Here is a 13,234-nt window from a genome sequence, read left to right as displayed (position 1 = left end):
CTGTTTTACTTGCTACACGTGCTGATTTTGATGATCTCCATGAAGCTCATATGCCCTGTTATGCACTTGTATGCTCGCGCATGCTTGTTCCGCTTGATGATGCACCGTCTTTGGATATACCCCCTGCTGTTGTTAACCTTTTGCAGGAGTATGCTGATGTTTATCCTACGGACTTACCACCGGGTCTTCCTCCCCTCCGTGGCATTGAGCATCAGATCGATCTCATCCCCGGCGCTTCTCTTCCGAACCGCGCCCCGTACCGTACAAATCCAGAGGAGACGAAGGAGATCCAGCGCCAGGTGCAGACGCTGCTTGATAAGGGTTACATTCGTGAGTCTCTTAGCCCTTGCTCGGTTCCTGTTTTACTCATTCCAAAGAAAGATGGGTCATGGCGTATGTGCGTAGATTGTCGTGCTATTAATAACATCACAGTTCGTTATCGATATCCTATTCCACGCCTTGATGATATGTTAGATGAGCTTAGTGGTGTCGTTATTTTCTCTAAGGTTGATTTGCGTAGTGGTTACCATCAGATTAGAATGAAACTCGGTGATGAATGGAAAACGGCTTTTAAAACGAAATTTGGTTTATATGAATGGTTGGTTATGCCATTTGGATTGACTAATGCTCCCAGCACCTTTATGCGTTTAATGAACGAAGTTCTACGGGCCTTCATAGGTTTGTTTGTTGTTGTTTATTTCGATGATATCCTTATTTACAGAAAGTCTATAGAGGAGCATTTAGAACATTTGTGTGCTGTTTTGATGCTTTGCGTGCTGCTCGCTTGTTTGGTAACATGGAAAAGTGCACATTTTGCACGCAACGTGTCTCGTTTCTTGGTTATGTGGTTACTCCGCAGGGCATTGAGGTGGATAGCAGCAAGATTGCTGCCATTCGGGAGTGGCCTACACCGACGACGGTCACACAAATTCGGAGCTTTCTTGGACTTGCCGGTTTCTACCGCAGATTTGTTCGTGATTTTAGCTCCATTGCAGCGCCTCTACATGAGCTTACAAAGAAAGATGTGTCGTTTGCTTGGAGTGATTCGCAGGAGGTAGCGTTCAGCACTTTGAAAGATAAGTTAACCCAAGCTCCCCTCTTGCAATTGCCTGATTTTAATAAAGTTTTTGAGCTTGAATGCGATGCTAGCGGTATTGGGCTAGGTGCTGTTTTGTTACAAGAAGGAAAACCAGTTGCTTATTTTAGTGAAAAATTAAGCGGTGCTAGTCTGAAATATTCTACTTATGATAAGGAGCTTTACGCTTTAGTGCGCACTTTGCATACATGGCAGCACTATCTTTGGCATCGTGAGTTCATAATTCATTCTGATCATGAGGCTTTAAAACATATTCGTACCCAAACAAATCTGAACCGTCGTCATGCCAAATGGGTCGAATTCATTGAGTCCTTTCCTTACATTATTAAACACAAGAATGGGAAGGACAATGTTATTGTTGATGCTTTGTCTCGTCGCTATACCATGCTGTCACAATTAGATTTTAAAATCTTTGGTTTGGACACTGTGAAGGATCAATATGTTGACGATGCTGATTTTAAAGATGCTTTCGGCCATTGTATTAATGGGATACCATGGGGCAAATTTCACATACAGGATGGGTTCCTGTTTCGCGCTAACAAGCTGTGTGTTCCAGCTAGTTCGGTTCGTCTTTTGTTGTTACAGGAGGCGCATGGAGGCGGTCTTATGGGGCATTTTGGCGTCTACAAAACGCATGAGGTGTTGGCTGCCCACTTCTTTTGGCCTCGGATGCGCGCTGATGTTGAGCGCCTTGTTGCACGTTGCATTACTTGTCAGAAAGCTAAGTCACGGTTGAACAACCATGGTTTGTATATGCCTTTGCCTGTCCCTTCTTCTCCTTGGCTTGATATCTCTATGGACTTTGTTTTGGGCTTGCCTAGAACTAAGAAGGGGAGGGATAGTATTTTTGTGGTTGTTGATAGATTCTCTAAAATGGCTCACTTTATACCTTGTCATAAAACTGATGATGCTAGCATTGTTGCTGAGTTGTTCTTTAGAGAAATTATTCGTTTACATGGTATTCCAAAAACAATAGTCTCTGATCGCGATGCTAAGTTTCTAAGCCATTTTTGGAGATCTCTTTGGAATAAATTGGGAACTAAATTGTTGTTTAGCACTACTTGTCACCCTCAGACTGATGGACAAACTGAGGTAGTAAATAGAACTTTATCTACCATGCTTAGGGCTGTTTTAGACAAGAATTTGAGACGTTGGGAGGATTGCTTGCCTCATGTTGAATTTGCTTACAATCATGCCACACATTCTTCTACAAAGATGTGCCCTTTCCAGATTGTTTATGGTTACATCCCTAGGGCACCTATTGATTTGATTTCACTTAATGCTGCGAACGCCCCACATGTAGATGCTGCTGCACATGTTGAACAAATGATTACCATACATGAACAAACGAAACAGAACATTGCTGCTACTAATGCAAAAAATCAGGTTGCTGGTAGTAAAGGAAGAAAACATGTTACTTTTGAGCCAGGTGATATGGTTTGGTTGCACTTGAGAAAGGATCGGTTTCCTACTTTACGCCGTTCTAAATTAATGCCTCGTGCTGCTGGTCCTTTTAAGGTGCTAACAAAGATTAATGATAATGCTTATATCCTTGACCTGCCTGCGGAATTTGGTGTTTCCACTAGTTTTAATGTTGCAGATTTGAAACCATATATGGCCGAGGATGAGGAGTTGTCGTCGAGGACGACTTCACTTCAAGAAGGGGAGGATGATGAGGACATCACTATGAGTACGACTACACCAGCAGCACCTCCACATCAAGCGCCACTTCCTTCATTAGCTGGGCCAATCACTCGGGCCCGTGCCAGAGATCTTAACTTCGTCATGCTACTGAAGAATGAGGGCCCAGAAGAATAGACGACCAGCCCAACTGCGGCCCATAGTGGACGACCTAGGGTTGGCCGCCCCTAGGGGCTGCGCCCCCTCTATTTATCCAGGAGCTGCGCCTCCTTTATTTTCGAGTTTTGTTTTACGTTAGCCTTAGCTACTCTCGAACACGCGCAAATCTGCGCTGTCTTCGTGTATTCAGAACTCCACCCTCGAGTAATAGATTAGATTGCTCGCATCTTTTTCTTGTTCGTTCTTCGATTGCGCACAGGAAACGATCTTCGTGATCAGGCCGATCTCGCATCAGCAAGGTCGGTAACCACAGGGAGTTGGTTCAGCGATTGCATTGGCGCCTCGGGCTTGCTCGTCGTAGTCGGATCGCAAGGGTCATCTTCCGCCAAATCAGAATTATCTCTACTCGCCGAAAGATCGGGCACCTCAGCTACATCACTAGAGATGGTGTCATGGCAAATGCTAAGCTCCTTAGTCAAGTTTTCACATTTTTCTATCTCCTAAGCATAAGCATTCTTTACCTTAACATGCTTTTTATTTTCCTTAATAAGAAATTCCTCTTGGCTATCCAAGAGTTCATCCTTCTCATAAATAGCACCTATTAATTCATTTAATTTTTCTTTTTGTTGCATGTTAAGGTTGGCAAAAAGGGTAACCAAATTATCTTCATCATCACTAGAACTACCCTCATCACTAGATGTAGTATACTTGGGGGTGGTTCTAGCTTGTACCTTCTTTTTCTTGCCTTCCTTTGCCATGAAGCATTTGTGGCCAACATTGGGGAAGAGAACTCCCTTGTTGATGGCGATGTTGGCGACGTCCTCGTCGGAGGAGGAGTTGGTGGAGCTCATGTCGGAGTCCCATTCCCGACACACGTGGGCATCGCCGCCTTTCTTCTTGTAGTATTTCTTCTTTTCCTTCTTCCTCCCCTTCTTGTTGTTGTCCCTGTCACTATCACTAGACATAGGGCATTTAGCGATAAAATGATCGGGCTTACCACACTTGTAGCACACCCTTTTGGAGCAGGGTTTGTAGTCCTTCCCCTTCCTTTGCTTGAGGATTTGGCGAAAGCTCTTGATGATGAGCGCCATTTCCTCGTTGTCGAGCTTGGAGGCATCGATGGGGAGCCTACTTGATGTAGAATCTTCTTTCTTTTCCTCCGTCGCCTTGAATGCGACGGGTTGCACCTCGGGTGTGGAGGTGGCGCCTTGCTCGACGATTTGTTTGGAGCCTTTGATCATCAATTCAAAGCTCACAAACTTTCCAATTACCTCCTCGAGAGATATTAGCTTATATCTTGGATCACCACGTGTTAATTGAACTTGAGTAGGATTACAAAATATGAGGGATCTTAGAATAACCTTGACCATCTCATGGTCATCCCACTTGGTGCTCCCGAGGTTGCGCACTTGATTCACCAAGGTCTTGAGCCGGTTGTACATGGCTTGTGATTCCTCTCCTTGGTTGAGGACGAATCGATCGAGCTCCCCCTCGATCGTCTCCCGTTTGGTGATCTTGGTCACCTCATCCCCTTCGTGCGCTGTCTTGAGGATGTCCCAAATTTCTTTGGTCGTCTTTAACCCTTGCACCTTATTATACTCCTCTCGACACAAGGAGGCAAGGAGTATAGTTGTGGCTTAGGAGTTAAAGTGCCGAATTTGGTCGGCCTCGTTCGAATCGTAGTCCTTGTCTCCTACCTTTGGTACCTGCGCTCCATACTCAACAATATCCCATATGCTTTTGTGGAGTGAGGTTAGATGATGCCTCATTTTATCACTCCACATACAATAATCCTCACCATCAAAAAATGGTGGTTTGCCTAGGGGACGGAAACTAATGGAGTGTGTTTAGAAATGCGAGGATAGCATAGGGGCATCTTACTATACTTCTTGCGCTCATGGCGCTTAGAAGTGGCAGATGTTGATTCGGAGCCGGAGGTGGAGGGTGACGAAGAGTCGGTCTCATAGTAGACCACTTTCTTCATCTTCTTCTTCTTGTCACCTCTCCGTTATGACTTGATGGACGAAGCGGATTCCTCCTTATGCTTGTGGCCGGACTCCCTCAAATGGGTTCTTCCCGAGCTTGCGGACTTGTCGCCGCCGGTCACGATCTCCCTCTTGGCGTGATCTCCCGACATCACTTCGAGTGGTTAGACTCTAATGAAGTACCGGGCTCTGATACCAATTGAAAGTCGCCTAGAGGGGGGTGAATAGGCACAACTACAAGCCGGGGTTAGCGTTAGAAATAAAATTGAGTCCGAAAGCGAGGGCGAAAACAAATCAACCAAGAAATAAAGCGAGTGACACAGTGATTTGTTTTACCGAGGTTCGGTTCTTGCAAACCTAATCCCCGTTGAGGTGGTCACAAAGACCGGGTCTCTTTCAACCCTTTCCCTCTCTCAAACGGTCAATTAGACCGAGTGAGCTTTCTCCTTAATCAAACGGGTCACTTAGACCCCGCAAGGACCACCACACACTTGGTGTCTCTTGCTTTGATTACAAGTCACTTGAGAATAAGAATGGGAGAAGAAGAAAGCACGATTGCAAAAGCCAAGCAACAAGAGCGACGATTAACACACGGATCACTCTCTCTCAAGTCACTAAACACTAATGATCACTTGTCTCAATTGTGGAACTTGGAGAGATTGGAAGCTTTGATTGTGTCTTGGAATGGATTGCTAGCTCTTGTGTTGAATGTATATGAGTGGAGTGCTTGGATCAAGTGAATGGAGGTGGTTGGGGTTGTATTTATAGCCCCAACCACTTCCTAGCCGTTGCCCCCTTTCTGCCAACCGCGGACGGTCCGCCCCTGCAGATCAACGGCTGAAATCGCAACGGTCAGCAGTAACGGCTATATCAACGGCTATTTTGCATTTAATGTGTCGTCAGATGTCAGATAAAGGCAGTCGCGGACGGTCCGGTCGTGCACCCCGGACGGTCCGCGAGGACGCTATAATTCATTTTACCAAACTCGTTACCTTCGGGTTTTTCGGTTCTGCGCCGACCGGACGGTCCGCGCCTGAGGCCGGACGGTCCGCGCTTGGTCTCGGACGGTGCTTGCTTTTTCATCGGACGGTCCGTAGTGTAGACTTATGTTTTTGTATTGGTTCTGTCCGAGGCTCACCCTAGTGTCGCGGACGGTCCGCCGCAAGGGCCCGGACAGTCCGAGCTTAGGTGATTTTCCAAAAATCTTCTCCTGTCCGAAATAATCTATGGTATTCTGGATAGTCGACTTAGAATGGTTGTAGATGAACTTATGCACCTGTGAAATGATCAACTGGGCAAACTGGTTAGTCCACAAGGTTTGTGATGGTCGTCAAACACCAAAATTGATTATAGAAAATATTGAGACTATTTCCCTTTCAATAGTAACCATGTCTAGATTGACACGAGGCCCATCACGAGCTTTGCTTAGTCTTTCGTACAAGCCCATCAAACGGCGCGGGCACCACCAACTTACAATCAGCCCATTTAGCCTAATGATAGGTACGGATAGACCATCAGGTCAAGCACAGTCCAACATGACCCGTTTGTAGCCTAACCTCACTCTTCACGATCTAGCTCACTATATATATAAAACTATGACTGACTCGACCCCACTTTCGAACTATTTTCGAGCTCTGTTACAAAAAAATGGAGAAAATGAACAATATAAAATAGGGAAAATAAATTATTTTCGAGCTATGTTACAAGTGGCCCTGGCCGCCGACACGGTAACACGATACGACATGATAGCATGGAATGACTCGTTTAAAACTAGTTGGGCCATGCTTCGCCTCATACTTTGATCCACAGACGAACACGGCACGACCTACCATTTATATGTGACGTGCCTTGGCTAGGTTAAATCGGCATGGCCCATAACGGGCTTGGGACATGCTGGCACAACCCCATTGGCCATGTATAGCGCCCACGCATAGGGAGTAAAGTTGTTGCACGCCCTGGTGGCCTGGAAGAGGCTCCACACCATCTGCCTAGAAATGCAAAACATAGATATACACTAATTAGGTGCCCATGTGTTTCAACAACATACAAAATATTCAATAAAATATTAATACACAACGAATATGTATTCTAGTTTCACAGTTTGTACATTATTTCGATATTCACAATAATTATAATATTTATTTTTTATAAAAACACATACAAATATGTATTCTAGTGGCTAGAAGCTAAGCTTGTGAGAGATGGTTAGGGTTCGTGTAACACCCCAGGTGTTTATATTCTGCTCGACAACGAGTACGGATTTAAGCACGTGATCAGTGGATAAAACGGATGTTAAATTTTAAACATCTTTGCCTATTGCGATTTTAATATCGCATCTGTTTCGTCTGTCGCGATGCGACATCATTTTTTTAATTATCTGGGCTCTTCCTAAATTTTCGTGATGTTCGGAACATAGTTGTTCCAAAAATCGGTGCGTTCGGTGATTATTTAAAATTCATCGCTCACGCGAATACGAAATTCGGAAGTCTGACTCACTCGGATGATTTTATCCCGGGCAAATTAATTTGTGCTCGACGACTAAAATTATTCGGGGCAAAATAATTTGTACCGCGCGTTGTCTGAGAAAAATCGTGCGCGAGATTATAATCCAACTAATTCTTTAGGACGCAGTTTCGACGACAAAAATCGCGTATACGTTCGCAGATTGTGTTTCGGCTAATTTTGGTCGAATCACGCCGAACAAATTATCAGTGCTGAAATCAGTTTATTTCGGTCTGTCGTTTCTTGCCCGATCCAAAACTTTGGATATAATTTACGGGTGCGAATTCATCTGATCCCATTTGTTCTTTAGCCCACACTGTAGGATAATCAGATCAGCTGTGTTTTGGTGACGAATAATTTTTTATCTGAGTTCGACCAAACCAGTGTTGTCTTAAATATCAAATCGGATCTCGTCTGGTTTAATTCGTCTACATCTCGCTCCCGTGACGATACTGACGTCGTCCCCGGAGGAATTCCGATTGCGATGTCGCATTCGGCTCGCACAGTTTAAAATTTATTTAATTCTAAAAGTGTCGAGCCTAGTGTCAATTTAAAATTAATTAAGACGAACTAAAATTGTCACTTAAGTATTTTGCTCGGTTCGAGCAATCTCTATAAATTCGGTAAATACGCTACTAGGGGCAGACTGTTTAAATAAACTAGAACAGTTGTTAGCTGATTCGGTGTCCTATTTCAAAGTCTACGAAAATAATATATGTAGCCGAACTATTGTTTTAATTTGGTCTGTTGCTTCTCGCTCAGATCTACAACTTCAGATATAAATAACTAATTAAAATTCATATGACTCCGGAGTTTTCACCAAATTAAGCATATCTAAATATTGTAGCCGATAAATTTTAGGTCCAATCCATTATTTGTCGCGCAAACCTTAAGTCCAGAATCTAAGATTATATTTGTAATTCTGTTTAGTGAAATAAAAACAAAAATCTTCTCTAGAATATCCTTAGCTGATTTTTTTGTCCAGCTCTTATCCAGGAAACGATCTCATCCTTGAGATATTCATGCACGACGTCCAGTTGACGTAGGCTTTCTGATCTTTTTCCTCAAGCTTATCTCCACATCAGCTTAACTGGTGATTATCTTCCCACGTACACTTCTCACATATGGCAACCTGGGATATTTCTCCATGCCCTTGCCCAGCCATTTCCCTATAAATCTTCGGCCGTCTGCCTTGCTGCTCAGCTTTCTCATCTCCTCAGCTCACCTTGCCGCAGCCAGGCTTGTTAGCCGAGCCCCTCCAACTAGCGTGCTAGACCTTTGACGCTGTTTCCCCATCGTCCAAGCTCCACCATGCCCACACGTCCGTCCTGCTCCTCCGTGCACACGCCCATGCATCCTAATCTCCCTGGAAACTTCACACGTGTACGGCTCCCTGTGGTGATAATATTCAGCGCTGCTTGGCCAGGGTACCGTTCCCCTGCGCGCTCGCCGGACGCCGCCGCACATGCTCCCTGCTCGGCCTCCCCGGCGTGCTGCTCCCTCGCCTTGGTATCCCTGCGAGCTCCTTCTCCCTCGCCCGGTTTCCAGCTCAGGCCTCGCCGGATGCCACCGTCGCTTTTCTGACCTCGCCTCGACACTCAATCGCTGCAGCACGCCATGCCATGCTGCACTGTCATCGTTCGCTATCCTCATCCTCGCCAATTTTCCTCGTTGTTTCTCGGCTACAACCGTGTCAGCTCCTACGCGTCGTGCGCGTTTTGTGTTCGGGTCGAGCCCCAGGATTTTGAGGAAAAGGAAGCTTCAGTACATCGGCCGGTGAAAAGAATAAACTGGTGGTAGTCATGGTCCTTGCAAAATCCGAGATCAGCTTAGTCGCGGTAAGCTGATGAATTATTCAGAATAGTTCGATCGTTAAATAAATTAATGTGCTAATGCGGTGCTCGATAATTACGTGAGTCACGAAACTCTCGTCGACATCGAGGTTCTTGCAATTATCGAGCCAGATTCAGTTATAGCGAGTTATTTCGTTATTTCGGTCAATTAGCCGAATTAGTGTACCGAGTAGAATATGAGTAGGCCTCTGTGATGATAAAATATTTTAATCACTTCTATAGATGTGTATATATTTACGATAAAGAAATGTTTGAGTAATTGTTGACATGAAAAACATGTGAGGAGTAAAATAAAATTAAAATAGTTCTTTTTGAGCGATGTAGTATAATTTATAAAACGAGTGATAAATTTAGAATTTAATTAAGTAGCTGATGAGTTGTGTTTAGGCTAATTATGTTTAAAGTATATGATTTGTTTGCGATGTTTGTGTTAGGTTCGTCTAATTTAGAGAAGCGTAATTATTGTGCGTAGTCGTATATTAATAACTAGTGTTTTCGTGTAAGATTGTACAACGCCTCGCCCTTAGGTGTTTAATACGCTATCGTATAACACTATTTAGAATTATAATATTTCCGTCGATATGCATTCATGTGCATAATGCATTTCATTCAGGTATGTGAATTAACCACGTGATGCGGAGAACCCGAGCCAAGTCGACCCCAAGCGCAGACTGATTCGCGAGGTGATGCGAATGATGAACCTGAAGATGGATAGACTGAACGAGTGGCAGAACAAAAGCTGCTCGCCAAAGGATCGCCGTCTAACAACACTAACCTAGTGTTACTCAGGCAAGCCCCGGTGCATTTGCCACCCCCTTGTGTTTTAAAAATCATTTTCACTTGCTTGATACATTAGGTGATAGGCGTTGATTGCTAAAACAATTTTTGCATTACCTTCCTTGGATTTGATTACCTTCCTTGAAATCCCTGTTTTACAAAAGATTTTTGATGCTTAGCCTTGCTTTAGAAAAACAAATATTTTGTTTTTACAAAAGATGATGTGGCAAAAGTGGGTGGGATGTTTTTGAAAACAAAACTTGATGGTGGATCCATCATGGCCGTGATGGGTTCAACATCGGAAAAGATGTACCTCTGTCAGGTACCAAGCTTTGAGTTTTAAATAATTAAGCTGAGACCGGGCGGGTGACTTGCACGAGAAGAGAGTCTCGGTGTAGTGTCTCCGTCTGAGTCGATTAAGGACCGTGTCGATGTAGGCTTGATGACCGAGGACCCTTTAACTGGTCACATGCCTCGTCATGGGTAAGCCTTGCCTCGGGCAGACTAAGGCCAGAATAAGATAACACGGAATGGGCGTGGAGCGGTGGCGGGAGTAGTGTGTACCCTCCGTGGCAAGAGGCTGGACGGTGGTGTATCTGTGCTCTCGGTTCGCGTGAACCTGATCTGGTCTTAAAAACCCCGGTGGCGGGTTGACATATGCAAGGGTTAAGTGCTACATATGTCGTGTGATTGGAGATCCTCAGCTGAGTATAATTGATTCGGATCGCCGTACCTTCGCGGTTATGAAGACTTGGTCACTGCCCTATACGTAGAACTCCAGTAAAGATGAATGAAAGGTTTGCTAAGAAATTGGCTAGTGCAGGTCAAGTGTTTGAACTAGGGTAGAAAGAACTCTAGATGCAGGTAATTTTACCTAACCTGACAATAAAATTGGATTTTAAGGATCCACTCCTAGTAAGCTTTTCTGCAAAACAGAGTCTTTGATTCTTGATAAGCCATACCTTGAATCCCTCTAGCCAGCATACCCTTGAGAGTCTTTTCTTTAGTCAGGTAAGTCTTGCTGAGTAATTCCGTACTCAGGGTTTTATTCCCTGTTGTTTTTCAGGTTCTAACCTTGTGCTGCTGTGATGGTGTTAAGTGCCGGTGGGCTCGGCCTTCTTATAAGTCTAAGTAACTCCCTTATATTTCTTATTGAGGATGGTCATTTGAGCTAGCATATATTTCAAACTTATACTTTTGTAATCACTCCGATAAAATAATATAAAATTTTTGTAACTTGTAAAATTTGGTAGTAAGATTTTCCGCTGCAAAAATATTGGTGTGTGTGATTTGTATTACTTAATCCGCGGTTCTGGTTGAAAGTGGTTTATCCGATGTCCTTGGGGCAATCGGACAGATCCTGTTAAGCTATCTGGTGCACATGCATGGCCGTCTGAGGTCTTTGGAAGAAAGACAGGTACATGTGGGCCCAATAACTTGGAGGTTCTGCCACAGTTCGAACCCCAGGTTTTGCATCAGATATACTAAATGATATCATAGTAAAAAATAATAGTAATTATTATTTTTTTAATAAGATAAACTAGTAAAAAATTGGGGTAAAAAAGTCAAACGATTTATATATTGAAACGGATGAAGTAATATATAGAGAACTATAGTTAGGTGATGGTACATTGTTACGATCTATATATATTGTGTAAATAAATCTTGTTTTAATAAGCAAATTAGGTACCCTTGTGTTGCAACAATACACAATCAATTTGATAAAATATTAATGCACAATGAATAATAACTACAGCTTTTTTCTAGAAAGTATGTATATAAATTCGAATAGTTTATAATTGCAAAATGAAAATGAATACATGTCATAGAGTACAAGTCACTTTGCTTGCAGACATACACACAGAAAGCAAACCATATAGATTGCCTCACATGGTAGTGCTCAATCTAATGATCTTCTGCAACCAAATTATACATGTACTCGCGTTTGTTTGTAAAAGATCGTGATGTTATATATAAATAACAAGTAGCTAAGAATAATCCCAACAAATACGAATGTAATCATTTGCAGCTTCCAGAAATAGATGGAGCACTGACAAGATAAACTTACAGAGAAAGATCAGTCAGCCAAATCAAATGATCTAGGGATTGCCTTGTACCATGAATCTGCCCTCTTCTTCATGTGCGCTTCATGCAGTTTCAGGCGGAAGACTGTCATGTTCTCCTTATGCAAACCTACAAATACCTGCTCCTTGGTCCAAACTCTTGCAGCTAACCCAGCAGCATATGCAGCTCCAAGGGCTCTTGTCTCTATATCAGCTGGTCTAAAAGATTTTGTACTACTTGAGTCTAACAGTCTACTGCTAACAGCATGCATAATTTGCCACGCCAGATTGATCATTCCTTTTATTGAAGACTATGTTCTGAATTGACCATAATAGGAGAGAGAAGCATGGGGAGTTAGCATCTCGGCCTCATCCATTTCCAACAAGCCAAAAGCACTAACTGAAAGTCTGGCACTTTTAAGCAAAAATAACATGTCCTAAAAGCACAGTAGTATAATTGATCACAATTCAGTTCATAAAATACATGGATAAGTCATAAGTGCTTGTATGTGAGTACAAAGAAGAGGTGATTGTATTTACCTAGATCTGCAAACGCTACATGTTAGTTGTGTAATCTCCTTTTGTTTCTCTCTCATCCGCTCGATGAGCACAGATGAAATGTATATGTTTACAACGTCCTCATAACCATCCCTCACCATATCCTCTGACAAAACTGACCAAATCAAGATAAGAACAATATCAGGTGGCTGCTGGGTGATGAGATATTGAAGACCCTAGGGGTTCATTTGTTGGGTTCCATAAACTTTGTAGAAGCTTGTTCTCTCTAAAATGAGCAATCAGGAATCACTGAAAGGTATCACGGAATTAGCTGCAGGTTTCAGCTTGTACATGTGTGTCTATAATGACTATGTAAGCAAGTTACAACGACGTGCCAATGCAATAAACTGAGTATATCACAGTGGACCAAGGTCAAGAGTGTATCGTGATGTTTGCCAGTATTCCTTCATGTTGTCTCCTACACTTCCATATAATGTACAAGAGAAGTGTATATTTATGTGTGTTTATACTTCTGATCTTGTTACAACAAGAAAATTAGTCCAGACTACTTGCTCTGGAATACTCAATTTAACCTGCATTACGATTTAAGTTATACTCTAAGCTGTAAAATTATATAGGTGAAGGACCAGTTAGACGACC

General features: G+C 43.1%; 1 pseudogene across 1 annotated transcript; it reads left to right on the top strand.

The window, feature by feature from the left end:
• Positions 1-8,630: 8,630 nt before the first annotated feature.
• On the top strand, positions 8,631-13,002 carry LOC100381900 (glycerol kinase pseudogene; annotated as a pseudogene). The gene is made up of 4 exons (NR_159432.1): positions 8,631-9,221; positions 9,850-10,025; positions 11,080-11,144; positions 12,043-13,002. The product of NR_159432.1 is annotated as a glycerol kinase pseudogene (transcript).
• Positions 13,003-13,234: the final 232 nt, after the last annotated feature.

Source organism: Zea mays, chromosome 3 (genome assembly GCF_902167145.1).
Source record: "Zea mays cultivar B73 chromosome 3, Zm-B73-REFERENCE-NAM-5.0, whole genome shotgun sequence".
NCBI classification, from domain to species: Eukaryota; Viridiplantae; Streptophyta; class Magnoliopsida; order Poales; family Poaceae; genus Zea; species Zea mays.
The sequence above is the reverse complement of the archived record's forward strand: the minus strand, read 5'-3'. Positions and strand labels throughout refer to the sequence as shown.